Source organism: Onychostruthus taczanowskii, unplaced genomic scaffold, assembly GCF_017590055.1.
Source record: "Onychostruthus taczanowskii isolate IOZ18803 unplaced genomic scaffold, ASM1759005v1 scaffold5, whole genome shotgun sequence".
Classification (NCBI taxonomy): domain Eukaryota; kingdom Metazoa; phylum Chordata; class Aves; order Passeriformes; family Passeridae; genus Onychostruthus; species Onychostruthus taczanowskii.
Genome location: NW_024502568.1, coordinates 16,386,659 through 16,400,421, shown reverse-complemented (window position 1 = coordinate 16,400,421; position 13,763 = coordinate 16,386,659). Strand labels below are relative to the sequence as shown.

The following is a 13,763-nucleotide window of genomic DNA, read 5'->3' as shown; positions in this document are numbered from 1 at the left end:
TGTGAGAGTGATGAGGCACTTGAAGCCCAGAGAAGCTGTGGCTACTTCATCCCTAGAAGTGTTCAAGGCCATACTGGACAGGGTTTGGAGCAACCTGGGATAGTGGAAGGTGTCCCTGCTCATGGCAGGGAGTGGGAATGAGATGAGCTTTGAGGTCCCTTCCAGCTCATACCAGTCTGTGGTTAGACTGTGTGGTTAGCTCTGTGTGTATGTGCAATGCTGCTGGTCAAGGTTTGGATAAAGCCACTTCATCCATCTCTCACTTCAGTCAATAAAACATGTTTTGGTTAGGAAAGCCTTATGTCCATCCTGTTCTCTGTCAGATGCACCTTCCTGGTGCTCAGGAAGGGCAGTGTTCGTGGCTCAGTCCCCACACAGCTTTTGAAATCCTTCCTGCACTCATCTCTTCATTCCCCAGCTTCAGCCTACTCTTGAGAACTTTGCATTTTTGGGGAGCTGAAGAAATTAATCTCCTGGGTTCCTTTGGTGGCACCATGACCGTGGGTGCAGATGTTTATGCTCAGGAGTCCCAGAGCTCCTCCCTGCCTGCAGTAGGTCCAGTTTCATGTTGATATTGTACAAACCCCAGCGTGTGTGACCGTTTTCCCTGCTGGCCCTTCAGACGGTGCCTCCGAGCGTTGGCAGCCGCGGCACCGGCGTTGCTGTGGGCTGCCCCAGAGCAGTGATTGTGTTCTGCTCCCTAGCAACTTGGTGTGCTGATTCAATTACAAAGGGCTCGGGAAAATGCGCTCCATCTGGTTTTCCAACCCCAGATGCGACCACCCCAAAGAGTGATCTAATTCTTCTCTATATAGACTTGAAAACTTCTCACCAGTTGGTGGTGCGGGAAATCAAATAAGAGTCCTTAGGAGCAATAAGATCCACATGCTGGCCTAATTGCACATGGAGCTACACTGCTGCTCCTGCTCCAGTGTGTTTGCAGTGCTGCTCTCAAAGGCATATTGTTAAGCGAGAGGAAAACCCACAAATCTTAATTTGAGAAATAATTTAATGTGGGCCAATAATTAGCTATTCACGATTGGGGCCCCTTCGTGTCTGGTGTGGTGTGTGAGGAGAAGGCAGGCAGGGCTCACAGGCAGCCTTGGTCTGTAGGCCAGGGGATGTGGAAAGGGGTGGTATCTCATCCTGCTTTTCAGTACAGTCCTTTTAGTCTACACTAGATAATCTAAGAGGGTTATTCTTGCTTTAATGTGGTTTGGGTTTTTTTTTTTTTTAATTAAGACAAAAAAAATGGTGCTACTTTCCACCTCTGCAGACGGAATCAGGATAGGACAAGGGGGAATAGTATTGAACTAAAAAGGGGAGATGTAGGTTAGATATTGGGAAGAATTTTTCCCTGTGAGGGTGTAACACCCTGGCACAGGGTGCCCAGAGAAGCTGTGGCTGCCCCGTCCCTGGAAGTGTCCTAGGCCAGGTTGGACAGGGTTTGGAGCAACCTGGGATAGTGGAAGGTGTGGAAGGGTGGAGCTGCATTATCTTTAAGGACCTTTCAAACCAAACCCATCTATGGCTTTGTGATTGTAGGGAAGGAGAGGCAGAACCCCAGCTGGGAAGTCACTGAGGAATGGGAGAGCATCAACTTTGACAGAATGCTGAAACATAAAATTTCCTCCCTCCTCTGTTCTGCAGAAGATGCCATCCTGAAATTCCTGGTTTAGGCATTTTTGTTGGCTTTAGGGCTCGGGATCAGACCATTATCATCTTAAGCTTGTCCTGAGGTGCCAGCAGCTCATCCTGCCTGGCCAGCATTGCACTCTTCTACGCATGAAGAGCAAGCAAGGGAGAGTCTGAAACCAGCTTCCAACGCACTTAGAACTTCAGACTGAGCTTTATCGAGGGGGTGCCAGCCTTAAACACTCGCTCTGCCTGTCGGAGCGAGCCCCGGTTTGCAGCGGGGGCCGTTTTCCGTCGGGGTTTCCTGTGGGAGCCCCGTGCCGTGCACAGGAAGCGCGGCCAGGCCTGAGGCCATCGGCCTCCCAGGCGGGCACAGGGAGCCGTGCCAGGCCCCGCCGAGGGCACGAGAGCCCTGGGCAGCCACCGAGGTGCTCCTGGCAGTCCGCAGGAAAAACAAATTCTACAGAAAGGCACGACCCCTTGGGACCCATGTTTTGTCAACAAATCGAGCGGGCGCTATTTTAAGCCGCTATGTACCTCACGCTTCCTGTTTTTCAGAAGAAACTTCTTGTTTTTTCGCTTTTATGTTGACGGATTTATTTTAACGGCTTGTTCCTGAGCCGGCGTGAAGGACTTTTCCCTCCCACGAGGAGGGAGGGAGGCTCCCTGAGGTCTGCCAGGGGGAAGGACGGACTCATCCCCCTCCCAGGGGCTGCTTGGAGGGTTCCTGGGTGCACCAAGGGGACATGGAGGTGGGCAGCTGTGGGGTGGCTGTCGAGGGGACAGCGCTAAGCTGAGCCATGTGTGGTTCTCTTTCGAGGAGCAGTGGCCCAACCAGTAAGGACAAAGTAAATAGTGTTCATTTCCTGCTGACCTTTTAACACCAACAGATGTTTTCTCTTACAAGTACCATAGGCCACTTCAGTCCCTGACCTCATCAAGTGGGCTGCTGCCGTTTTCATGCTCAGCAGTCTATAAAACTCCTTATTTAACCTCTTTTGCTGAGACCTGCCTGCAGAAGTGGATCTCCTACCTCGGGCAGGACCTGTGTGCTTCTAATTAGAAATGTAGTATTTCTGACTTTCTTTTCTCTGGATGGACCAAGCACTTCCTCCTGATTTTTGTCCTCTGTGGAGGATGGCAGATGTTTCCTGTGATGGGCGCTATCAGGCAGCTGGGGGAAGTGAGTTTCCCTTTATAATATTTTCCCTAGCATTCCCTGCACAGGTTGGATTTGCAGCCCCATGGCTGGAGCAGTAACTCCATCAGTCTTATCCCTGTTTGTGGTGGTTGAGCAGGATGAATGGGATCTTGGAATCACCTCCAAGCTCAAAAAGTAAAAGAATGGCAGTGCTGGAGCTGGGTCTTTCATCTGTGTGGAGCCATCCCAGGACCTGCTGGTGCCTTCTGCTCTCTTCCCCATGGGACTTGGTTCTGCGTAAGGGAATAAAGAGGATTTCAGCTCCATCCCTGTCTACTCTGCTTGGAGATCACATTGATGTTGCTTTTTTCCCACACCACCTGTGGATGGTGATGGGTGGGGATCTCTGCAGGCGTTGAAGCAGTCTGGAATGCAAATGTGGTGGGAAGAGAAGTTAAGCTCTCATTTCTGACACAGGCCAAGGAACACACAAGTCTGGCCATGATTTGTGTGCCCAGGAACACCAGAGATGCCTAGTTCATCCAGGAGACATTTGAAGGTGATTTCTCTGGTGGATTTCCTGGCCAAGCCTGTGTTGTTCTGCCAGTCCTGCCTGGAGACCACGGGAGCAAGCTCTGCAATAAGGTAATAATGGAGGAGGGAATTGTGGAGGCTGACTGGTGTGTGCCATCACTTCTTTGGAAGACCTTTGGAGACCTTTCCTTGTTGGTGAAGAACCTGTTTCCAAAGCTGACGTGGCAGTAGTGTCTCATGGTATGTCATCAAGCAGGATGAGGGGTGTCTGTGTCCAGGATGAAAAAAGCCCCATGTGGTGCTTGTGGGCCAGTTTATTTGCTGTGCTGTGCAGGGAAAAACTTGTCCTGGGTTCAGAGAGCAAATCCCAGAATCCTACATTAGTTTGGAAGGGAACGTAAACCCCATCCAGTCCAACCTCCTGCCATGGGAGGGACACCTTCTACTATCCCAGACTGCTCTAAGCCTGTATAACCTTGGACACTTCCAGAGATCCAGGGGCAGCCACAGCTTCTCTGGGCACCCTGTGCCAGGGCCTGCCCACCCTTACAGGGAAAAATTTCCTCCTAATCCTTCTGCTCTTCTTTATCTTTCCTGTGGGGGACATTGGAGCATTGGAGGTGTGAATAATTAGCAGTACGATTTTCAGTTATTCTGTTATGCATCTGGAAAGGGATATATGTTAATCCAAAGTTCACAGATTTACCTGTAAAGACTCTTTTTTTAATAGCATACTGAACATAAGTTGATAGATACTCCCAGGTTATCACTTGCTGGGTTTTTTGTCTTTCTCTAAAGAGATATTTTGGTTTGTATTTGTGGTTTCAGTACTCTTTGTTTGTACTTGGTGAAAGATGTTCAGAAGTTTTATTTCATGAATTGTGATTCTATCCAAGAGCAGCATTTCTGTGCAGGACAAGGGGAAACAAACCCTCTGTGAGTCAGGTTACCCTCCTTTTCCTGTTAAATCAAAAAGAGAAGAATGCAAATTCTTAAAAATTCCTAACTACTACCCAAACATTACCATTTTTAGAGTTTCAAGTTTAGAGAAAATGACTCACAGGCACTTTTAATAAAGGATTGCTCAAAATAGAGTGGAGTGTGATTCACATTAAAGAACGAAGACCCAAGAGAGGCAACAAAGAAGCCTTTAACCTGATGCTCACTCATTCCTGTGATGATATTGGGAAGGGAATGTTTGGGATACCCCTCATGGCACCTGGCATTGTGGGAGCATTATGCAGGGATCCTGCCCGTCTTGTTTGTTGGGTTTTATTGGTCAGTGTAATTAGGCAATGCCTAATTGTTGAAGGCAACCCTGAAGATGGCACCTTTGAGTCTGAGGTAGAAGCAGATCTACAATTACAAACACCCCTGCCTTTTGTTCCCCAGCACTGAGCATGTGTCCAGCACCACACTGGGCTATTCTGAATTTTAGGGTCACCATGGCAAGAGAGATGCCCCATCCACAGCAGTGTGCTTCCTGGAGGGATCTGGGAGTAGGGAGCCAGAGCTGGCTCTACCTGAAAGCGAGGAGCACTCACAAAAAGCTTGTAACACAAGCCTTGTGAGAAGAATTGTTTAACAAATAGCCACATAATCTAGTTGCCTTTTCCCCAGTGTTTTAGTTTGCCCTGCGCTGGCAGTCAGCCTTTCCCAGGTTTGCAGAGATTTTATCTTGCCAGTCTGCAGAGATGCTGGTTGTGGAAAGCATCCCTGACTTACCAAGTGGATTACTGGGCAAAATTGATTTTACTTGGTACATTCATATGCTGAAAAGCAACATAATAGCGTCTGCTTTGCTTCCACGCCAGTGAGGGGGAAGTGCCCCAACATGTGCTGGAGACCCTACATGAGTCTGAGAGGCAACTGGACCATATCCATCACCAGTGTAATTCTGACAGCATCGTTTTGGCTGACTGAGCAGGACCTGCAGAAATGCCTTAGGTGTACGTGCTGATGTATATTTTGTGGCTGTCTCTACTTAAGTGCTGTACATTCCCCGTGAGCTATGAGAGCAGAGACCTTCCCCGTGCTCCTTGCAGCTTCTTCAGTTGATATATGGTGTTTTCCCTCCTTTTTGTCAAAGTGTCCTCTGTCCCAGAGATAATGCAATTGCTATTCAGTGCCGTGCAAATACTCTTTTGTATGTGTATCTCTTTTCTATTTAATTACACTGTATAAATGTCCTCGGTAAATTTGATAAGTTGGGTGAAGGATATTGATTTTCGAGTCTCTCTTGTGCTGGGCTCCTTGTAGTAGCAGCAGCCATTCTCCAGGCCTGTTTCCTGAGGAGGTTTTGAAGGTTCAGTGTTTGAGTAGCTATGGATAACAAAGGAATTTCTTTCTCTACACTCACATTTGATCTGCTGATTGCAGGGTTTAAGGCCAGAGAGAAAACATTAGTGTTGGGTGCTTTGTTTTTTAAAGGCTTAGACTCACATCTTTTGCAAAAGCAAGTGGGAGGGGAAACCAAGAATAGAGCCATTGCCTTCATTCCTGTAAATAAAGCTATGAGCTTTGGGATGAAATGAGAGAGGGATGCTCGCGGGGTCAGATGAGGTCTTGGGGAGCAGTGGGAGGACCCTGGAAGTGTTCAAAGGCAGGTTGGATGGGGCTTGGAGCAAGCTGGTCTAGTGGAAGGGGTTTGGAACTAGCCAGTGTGTCAGGTCCCTTCCAACCCAAACTGTTCTGTGATTCCATGATTGTGTGACTTGCAGCTGGGCAGGGCCCCCTTCACCCCTCCATCACCCCGTGGCTGACAGGAGGGCAGGAGGGGAAGGAGAGACCAGTGAGTGTGCAGGAGGCAGAGAGGAGGGGAGGGAATTTGCAGGGCTAAAAGGGGAGGACCAATGCTCTATTTTTAACTGCAGTTTTGAATGTGAAGTGTCACCAATGTTAAAAAAAGCTCCTGGTAAATGGTGGGGAAGATGCAGGCGATAGTGCAAAGCCAGCTGCAGCTTTTTGAACTGTTCGCTGGTGTTTGTGAGGAGGCTGCAAACACTTGATTCATGGTGATGTCTTCATTTTCCTTTCCTCAGCCCCAGGTCTCCCTGTGCCAGTGACTTTCTTTAAACAGTACTTAGTTCTCAGCCTCGTAAGGTTATTTTTGTTCTTTAAGAAGCAAAGAAGAGAGAAATACAGATATTTGTGCACTTTCCTTTTGCGCTTGCTTTCGTCGCATTCTCTTGGAACATAAATTTCTTTTTTTTTTTTTTTTTTTTAATGCTGAAAATTGGACGCTGATTTTTTTCTGGCTAATTTCCATGTATTTCTCAGACAGGATTTTTAGCCTTGATCTATAATGCAGGCCTGTGGCTGTTCTTGCTAAAAGTTTGATCCCACCAGGGCTTTCATTATAAATCCTTATTTTCAGTAGCAAATTGCTGTCTGCAAATGCCACCTCTCAGAGGTTTGGCTGGATAGGGGGGCACTGTGGGTAGGTAGGCCAGGTCCTGCACCTCTCTGCCATCCTCCCCATCTTCCCCAGGATTTAGGAACGTGAGTTTGGGCGTGTTTGCTGCTGGCTGCTCTGAGGCAGGAGGCTGGAGCCATTGCTGTCAGGCCAGTGATCCGTGGGATAATGCATCCCCAAGTCGTGGCCGTTTCTGTCTATTGTGTCACCGATCCGCGCATTAAAGGGACCCGAGTAGGTGTTGCTACAATAAACCCTAACAGCTCTATAGGAGCCGTCACAGTTCATTGCGTCAATAATCTGTGTATTAAGGCGTCCTGAGCAGGCCTGGGCACACAATGGACCGTTATGGCTCCAGATGAGCGTGTCTGAATTTAGGTCAGTAACCTGAGTGTTGTTAAATCCCAAAATTGCCCTGCTACAAAGGGCTGGCAGGGCTTGGAATAAAAATGTGTAGATTATTTTATTGGAATAAAAATATGTAGATTATGGTGGTTGCGGAGGGTACTCTTGGTTAAAGGTTGGTAGTGGGAGAATTATTTTCATCTTATTTATTGCTGTTATCTAAACCTGTCTCCTCTCACTTGGCTCCCTCCTTCCCTCTCCTTGAGCTCGGTGTGAGTGATGCTGGAAGCAGCAGGGAGAGGCAGGCATGGGATGGGATGGGATGGGATGGGATGGGATGGGATGGGATGGGCAGGAGGAGGCAGCGTTCTCCTGCCCATCCCATCCCATTGAACTATCCAGAGCCACCCCACATCCCATTGGGCTCTTTCCCACGGGACTTCATGGAAACACTCACACATTTCCATCCTGCCTGTGCCTGTGCCTGACCCCATGGAGTCAGTATTGTCTGGAGCATGGCAGATCCTTGGGGGCTCCCCAGGCCCTTGATTACTCCAAAAGCCACCCTCCATCCTCACTGCTGACCCATTTCATGATCCAAGCCCTCCTTGGTGCTTGATGTGCCAACACCTGGCTGGGCTTTTCTCCTCTCTGCCGTTCTTTGCATCCTGCCCCTTCCTTCCTTTCTCATTTCCCTCAGACAAGGCCCTTTTGTGGGTAGGTGGAGGGAGAGGAATGCCTCCAGCGCCGGCCGAGAGCCCGGTTCTCATTGTGGGTGTACGCCTGAATGGAGACGTAGCCTTGAACTCTTGAACTCTCTTTTTTTTTGTTGAGTAAAGCTGCTGTGTGCTGAAAACAAACAGGACTCACTCCGGTGGAAAGAGATTGTATAGTGGGAACAGGTCTCAGACCATGAGAAAGGGGTTTTTCCATGTTTCCATTCTGAGAGTTTCCATTTGAGATTTTGCCAGCAGTTGGGCTGCAGAAGATGAATTAGCTGAGCTGTTAAAGGTATTACACGTGTTTCCCCCTTCCGAGACTTGTTAGAACATATTTTCTTCAGTGATAGTAATAAGTGTTACAAACAAACCACAGTTTTCCCCTTTGAATATTCCTTTACACAGAGCATCGTCTACATTAAAAAAATAAGTACGTTAAGCAACATGAATAGCTTCAGGCTATTTTATTTCATGTTGCTAAATAAGTCAATGCAGATGAGTGCTTTTTATGTAAGAGTGGCTTGTAAATATAAGCGCTAAAATAGGGGCAAACTATAACTCCAAAGATTTCCTGGAGACAGAAGAGTGTCACTGCTGCCTTTCACTATTCCCAGTCCAGGCAGAGATCCCAGGACAAAGATTCAAAATAATTGATTTTGTGCCATATGTGGGGGAGTTCAGCGTGCTGGAGGAAAGCTGAGTCTCCTGGTTTGCTGGGGCAGGAGGGGCTTCATCTTTGCTCTTCAGACAACCGAGGCCCTTCCTCTGGGTGAGTGGTGGAATATCCTGCAGGGCTGAAGGTTCATCCTCTGGGCCTTAACTGGGATTTGAAGAAGTGGGCTGGTGTGATCTTTTCCCAGTGTGTGTGGGCATCCATGTAATATTTAATTGTCTGATCCTGATTGTGGAAGAATTAAGAAATTAGGAATGAAGGCTAGAATTCCAGATTTGGGGACACTCCAGTTGTGTGTCCTGTACATCTATAGGCTTGGGATATGGGTGCCATCATGTCCTTGCCAGGTAATGCAATGCAGCAGCACCTGATTACAACTCAGGACACTGAGTATGCCATAGCTTTGCCTGTAAGGATGTCCTCATCCTTATTTTATTATTTTTCTTTTAATTAGGATTAGTGATACAGAGCCAAGGACTTGCAAGAGTCTCACGGACAAGTGGTCCTGGTTGTAGTCTTGGTACTTTGGCTTGAGCTCCCAAGGGAATGTGCTTATCCTGGGGTGGTTCAGATTTTTATTGCTGCTCCTGCTGCTTTGAACCTTCTGCTGAGGAGGAATTCAGGAGTAACTTGTGAGTATTGCAGGAGTGTTTGCTACATGCAGATGTTCACTCACATCCTGCAAGGCAGGAGCTCGAAGTGCTTCTGTGGTGCCTCTGCAAATCCTGAGATCACAGAGGGAGATGGGCTTGGGGAATCAGCAGCACAGGGTCGTGGGGACGGGAGAAACACAGGGATTCACAGGGGCTGTGTGTGGCAGGAGGGGGTACAGAGGATGGCTCTTGGTACATGTGGCCCTTGGCCCCATGGAGATTTTGGTATGCAGCTCACACTCAGGAAGTTTGGCCACCCTGATTACAAACATACATATATTTGGAGATGTATAGCGAGATATCTGCCTCTTTCCTGATTTGATTTGCATTTATATGGGGAGAGGAAAACCACTGGAGCAGGGGAGTGGGTGGCCTTGTGTGGTTCCCTAGCCAGCAGAAGCTGAAAGCAATTTACAGTTCACATTTAGCAGTATTAGTGGTAACCAGAAGGAGACATCTGAAGGTAAGTGGCCATGTCCTGCCTCTTGGCACTGAGGAAGCTGGATTTGCCTTTGTTCAGCTCCAGAGATGGATGAGCTCTCCCATCTAGCTCCAGAGATGGGTAATGATGCCACAACACAGTTTGCAGTTGTTCTCAGTTAATCATGTTCACTATTTAAAACATAAAGTGCTGTTTCTGAGAGTGAAAAGGATGAAGTTTGCTGTGTTTTAGTTGGGAGGGTGAGAGGTGAACTGAACAAAACCAAACCTTGGAAGCAACAATAGCAGCACACCAAAGGGTTTATTTAAGCAGGACTTTTTTCATAGCTGTTTCATCTTATTTTCTTCTTGTCCTTGCTCTTGCTTGCTCATCTATATGCAGCATATGGAAAGGTTGAAAAGTGGCAATTACTAAATGAGAGTCGACAGAAACTGTTCTCCAGCAGCTCCAGATGGGGTTAGTGATGCTGTTCCCAAGCTGCTGGCGCTTCACTCCGCAGTATAAAATGCCCTCTAATGGACAAGTAACTGCATAACTCATCCAGCAAACCAGCAAATATTCATTTTTCTCAGGATTTCTAATCTGCTGTGCTGCTTTTGGTACAGGAGCAACTAATGGCTTGAGTAGAGAAGAGCTTTTGCTTATCCAGATGTGCAAACAGTGAGAGTTCACCTTTCTCCAGCACTGATCTTTGCGATTAGTGCAAGTCAGTAATTTGTAATTTAAGGAATTTTGATAATACGTAGAATGAGATTTTATTTTCCAGTATGGCAGGGTCCCTGGAGAATGTAAAATTATTTATGTATCTTTTCCTCTTGTTTCATTTGGAAACTTAAGGGTAGTTTTCCAGCCCTTTACGTGCTTCAGCAAAATCAGTGTGCATGTTATCAGCGTCAGATACTTAGAAAAACAAGATAAGAGAGGTTGAAGGAGGCCCATGATTAATTAGCAAATAGATTAGGCACTCTCAAAGCTAAGTGGATAATTGGGGTTCAGCTCCTGGTTATTGTTTGCCCGCCACCAGCCTCTGCAGGCTGTTGGTGCAGGGTAAGCAGAGCATCGACCTGCTTCACTTCTGGTGCCAGGAAGAGAGATGACAGTTGTTTTCTTTAAAGCAATTTTCTTGCTGTCTGTTGGGGTTCCTTGTTTGTATTTCAGCTTTAGGAATGAAAGGAGTGCCAGTTCTGGTATTTCCTAGTTTTGCTTGAAAGCTCACAGAGGATCTGTGGGGGGCTGTTACTGCTTGACAAGGGAGCATTGTCTGGATCTTCTTATCTCAAAGTCAAGAAATCACTAAAGTTGAAAATTGAAATAGGTAATACATGTTGAAAATAAAAGGGATGTCTCACTTCCCTCTTTTTTGTACCCTGGCTATGGAGGCAACTTGAATACTGTCATTTCAGTTGATCTTCCTAATATCTGTCAAGATATTATGCTGAGAACCCAGTCTGGAGAGGAATTTATAGCCTGACACACAATTCTTACAGAAACTTTTCTAAAAATCCAGTTCCAAACAAAAACCTTTCTTGTGCTTTACACATCATTAAGATGCAGAGGAAGAAAAATGCTACAAGCCCATATGTCTTTTTTCCCTTTGAAGGGCACCTATATATAATTGTGATTCTTCTCCTGAGTCAACAAGTAGCTTTGATGGAGTAGAACTGCTGAGGTATAATCACTATGACTTTCAGGGTCTGTAAGGGATGCAGAATAAGGCTCTCTGTGTCATCTTTGAAGCCTCATTATTTTGGCAGAGTCTGTATCTCGTTGCATAGTGTTTTAAGATGTGGTCTGCATCATTATGTAGCGTGTTTAATTTAGCAGCAGATGTGCAGGCTCATGTGCCATTATGGTACATTTTGTTCACTCATATAATAGCAGGTTCCTCAAAATTGTTACCACTTCTTCAGCACAAAACTCGTACAGGGTGTTATTCACCTTTTCTGTGTGATGAGGAGTGGAAGAGTCCTTTGTGTGCCACCAGCAGGTGCTCACGTGGGAGTGCTGGTTCTCCATGAACACGTTTAACCTGCTGCCTCCCTGTTTTCCCTGCAAGCAGGGAGTGCACCTTCCCCAGCAGGTTTTGGGGAAGGCTCCAGGCAGGCAGTTGAAGAGTGAGGTTTTGGTTGTTAGGTTTCTGGGCTGGAAAAGAAGCTGGACAAATAATTCTTCTTCTTCCTGCCACCCCCAGCAGCATCCAGGCATTCCCATGGAGAAGTTTTAACGCAAAACATCACCCAATGCTCCGCGGCAGCAAAATCATGATAATAACTACTAAAAACACTAAACATAATTAATAATGGCTTTGTAGCAGGAGTCCTGCCCTCACTGTTTTGAGGGTGATGATGGTCTAGGGGGGTTGCAGACTGGTGGGAGGGTGTTGAGGTTTAATTCCAGCCAGCAGCTCAGTTCCAGCAGTCGCTCACTCCCTTCCGAGGGATGGGAGAGAATTGGAAGCATAAGGGTGAGAAAACTCGTGGGTTGTGATAAAGGCACTTTAATAGGGAAAAAAAAAGCCCTGCATGCAAGCAAAGCAAAAACAGGGAATTCACTCCCCAGTTCCCATGGGCAGGCAGGTGTTCAGTCATGCCCAGGAAAGCAGGACTGCATCATGCATAGCAGTGACTTGGGAAGACAAGCACCAACACTACAAACATCACCCTCTTCCTTCCTCTTCACTACTCCACATGCTGAGCATGACACCTCATGGACTGGGACATCCCTGGATCAGCTGGGATCAGCTGTCCTGGCTGAGTCCCTTCCCAACTCCTCGTGTCCCCCCAGCCCCCTCACTGGTAGGGCAGTACAAGAAGCAGAGGCCTTGACTCTGTGTAAGCCCTGCTCAGCAATAACAAAAACATCCTTGGATTATGAACCCTGTGTTCCAACGAACCCTGTTTCCAGCACAGAGCCAAACCAGCACCCCACACCAGTTACCATGGAGAAAATTAACTCTACCCCAGCCAAACCCAAGGTGTGACTTACAGCCAGGGTAGTTCTCCCAAAAAAATGAGAAAAAGCCTTTTTTTTTTTTTTTTCATAGCATCATATTTCACATACAGGGAATGAGCATGTTTAGTGGAGTGGGAGAAGTCAAACCCTGGCCACACAGAAACTCTGTGATTCCTCTTCCCAAGTGAGGGGGTTTATATCTCTGAGACATTATTAAAAAAAAAAAAATTAAAAAAAAATTGGGTAATGAAATTCCGTGTTTGTTCTCACTATTTGTATAAATGTTTAATCTATTTTTGGTTCCTGCTGGGCTACTTGGTTTAATGGTGTCTTAACACTGTGAGCTTCCCATGTTGTCTCATTGTGCTTTAAAAGACAATATCCCAAAAACCCATCCCCAGAAGGACCATGCTGTCTGTCTGTCCCTTCCCTTCCGTGCTTCCCTCCTCCCCTGCAGTCTGGGAGGGAGAGGCAGGTGATGGGGGCTGAGCAGGGCATTGCTCTTAGGGCTGGCAGGGAGGAGGGATGACAGTGTTCTCCAAGTGCTCCTCCTGCATTGTGCCGTCTCCTTTGTCCCTTCCCTCCCCTGTCATTATCTCTGCGTGTCTCCTGCTTTCTTTTCCCTGCCTTGCCTTTCTTACACTGAGCTCTGGTTCCCAGCCCCTCCTGCCCTCCACAGCAGCTGAAATGCTGAGCAGTGGGAATGGCCAGAGCTCAGGACAGCAAACACCCAGGGATGCTGACGCAGGGCTGGAGCAGTTCACAGCTCCGAGGGCTGTTCTTGCCTTCAAATCTCAATTCAAGTGTGATCGAGCTGTGAAAAACGGGGCCTTTACACAAAGGAGGATACAGGGAGAGCTGCCCGTGGCATCAGCAGATACTGACTTCAACAATTCTGCTTGGGCATCCTGCTTTGCTTCCAGCTGAGAGGACTGACGTTCATGAGTACAAAACCTTCTCCAGAAACCTCTCTTTTCCTGAGAGCCTAGGAAATACCCTGCGGTACCATCAAAACATTTGCACTTGTTGAAGTAAGGAATTGTACATGTGAAAACCCAGTGTAGATGTGAGGAAAGAATGATGGATTCTTTCCTTTGCTCTTTGGAAATGGGACCTTTTGCAGTTTGTGGAGCTGGTAGTTTTCTGTAGTACAGACTCTCCATTTCATTGCTGCTGTATTTCATAGAGGGTAGAAAATGTAGTCAGTTGGTTTGTCGCAGAACAGGGTGTAGGAAACACCATCCTGCTTGCCCA

At 47.1% G+C, this 13,763-nt stretch overlaps 1 protein-coding gene across 2 annotated transcripts in view; it reads left to right on the top strand.

Annotated features, from left to right (window-relative positions):
- The window catches only part of CTBP2 (C-terminal binding protein 2), a 130,985-nt gene that overhangs the window by 58,946 nt on the left and 58,276 nt on the right, over nt 1–13,763 (top strand). The window contains exon 1 of one of the 2 annotated variants that reach the window (XM_041415894.1): nt 2,814–3,421. The exons of the other annotated variant lie outside the window; for it this stretch is intronic. The gene's annotated coding sequence lies outside the window, so the exon portion shown is untranslated. Of the gene's footprint in view, nt 1–2,813; nt 3,422–13,763 lie in introns of those variants that run through there. 2 annotated transcript variants of the gene reach the window in all.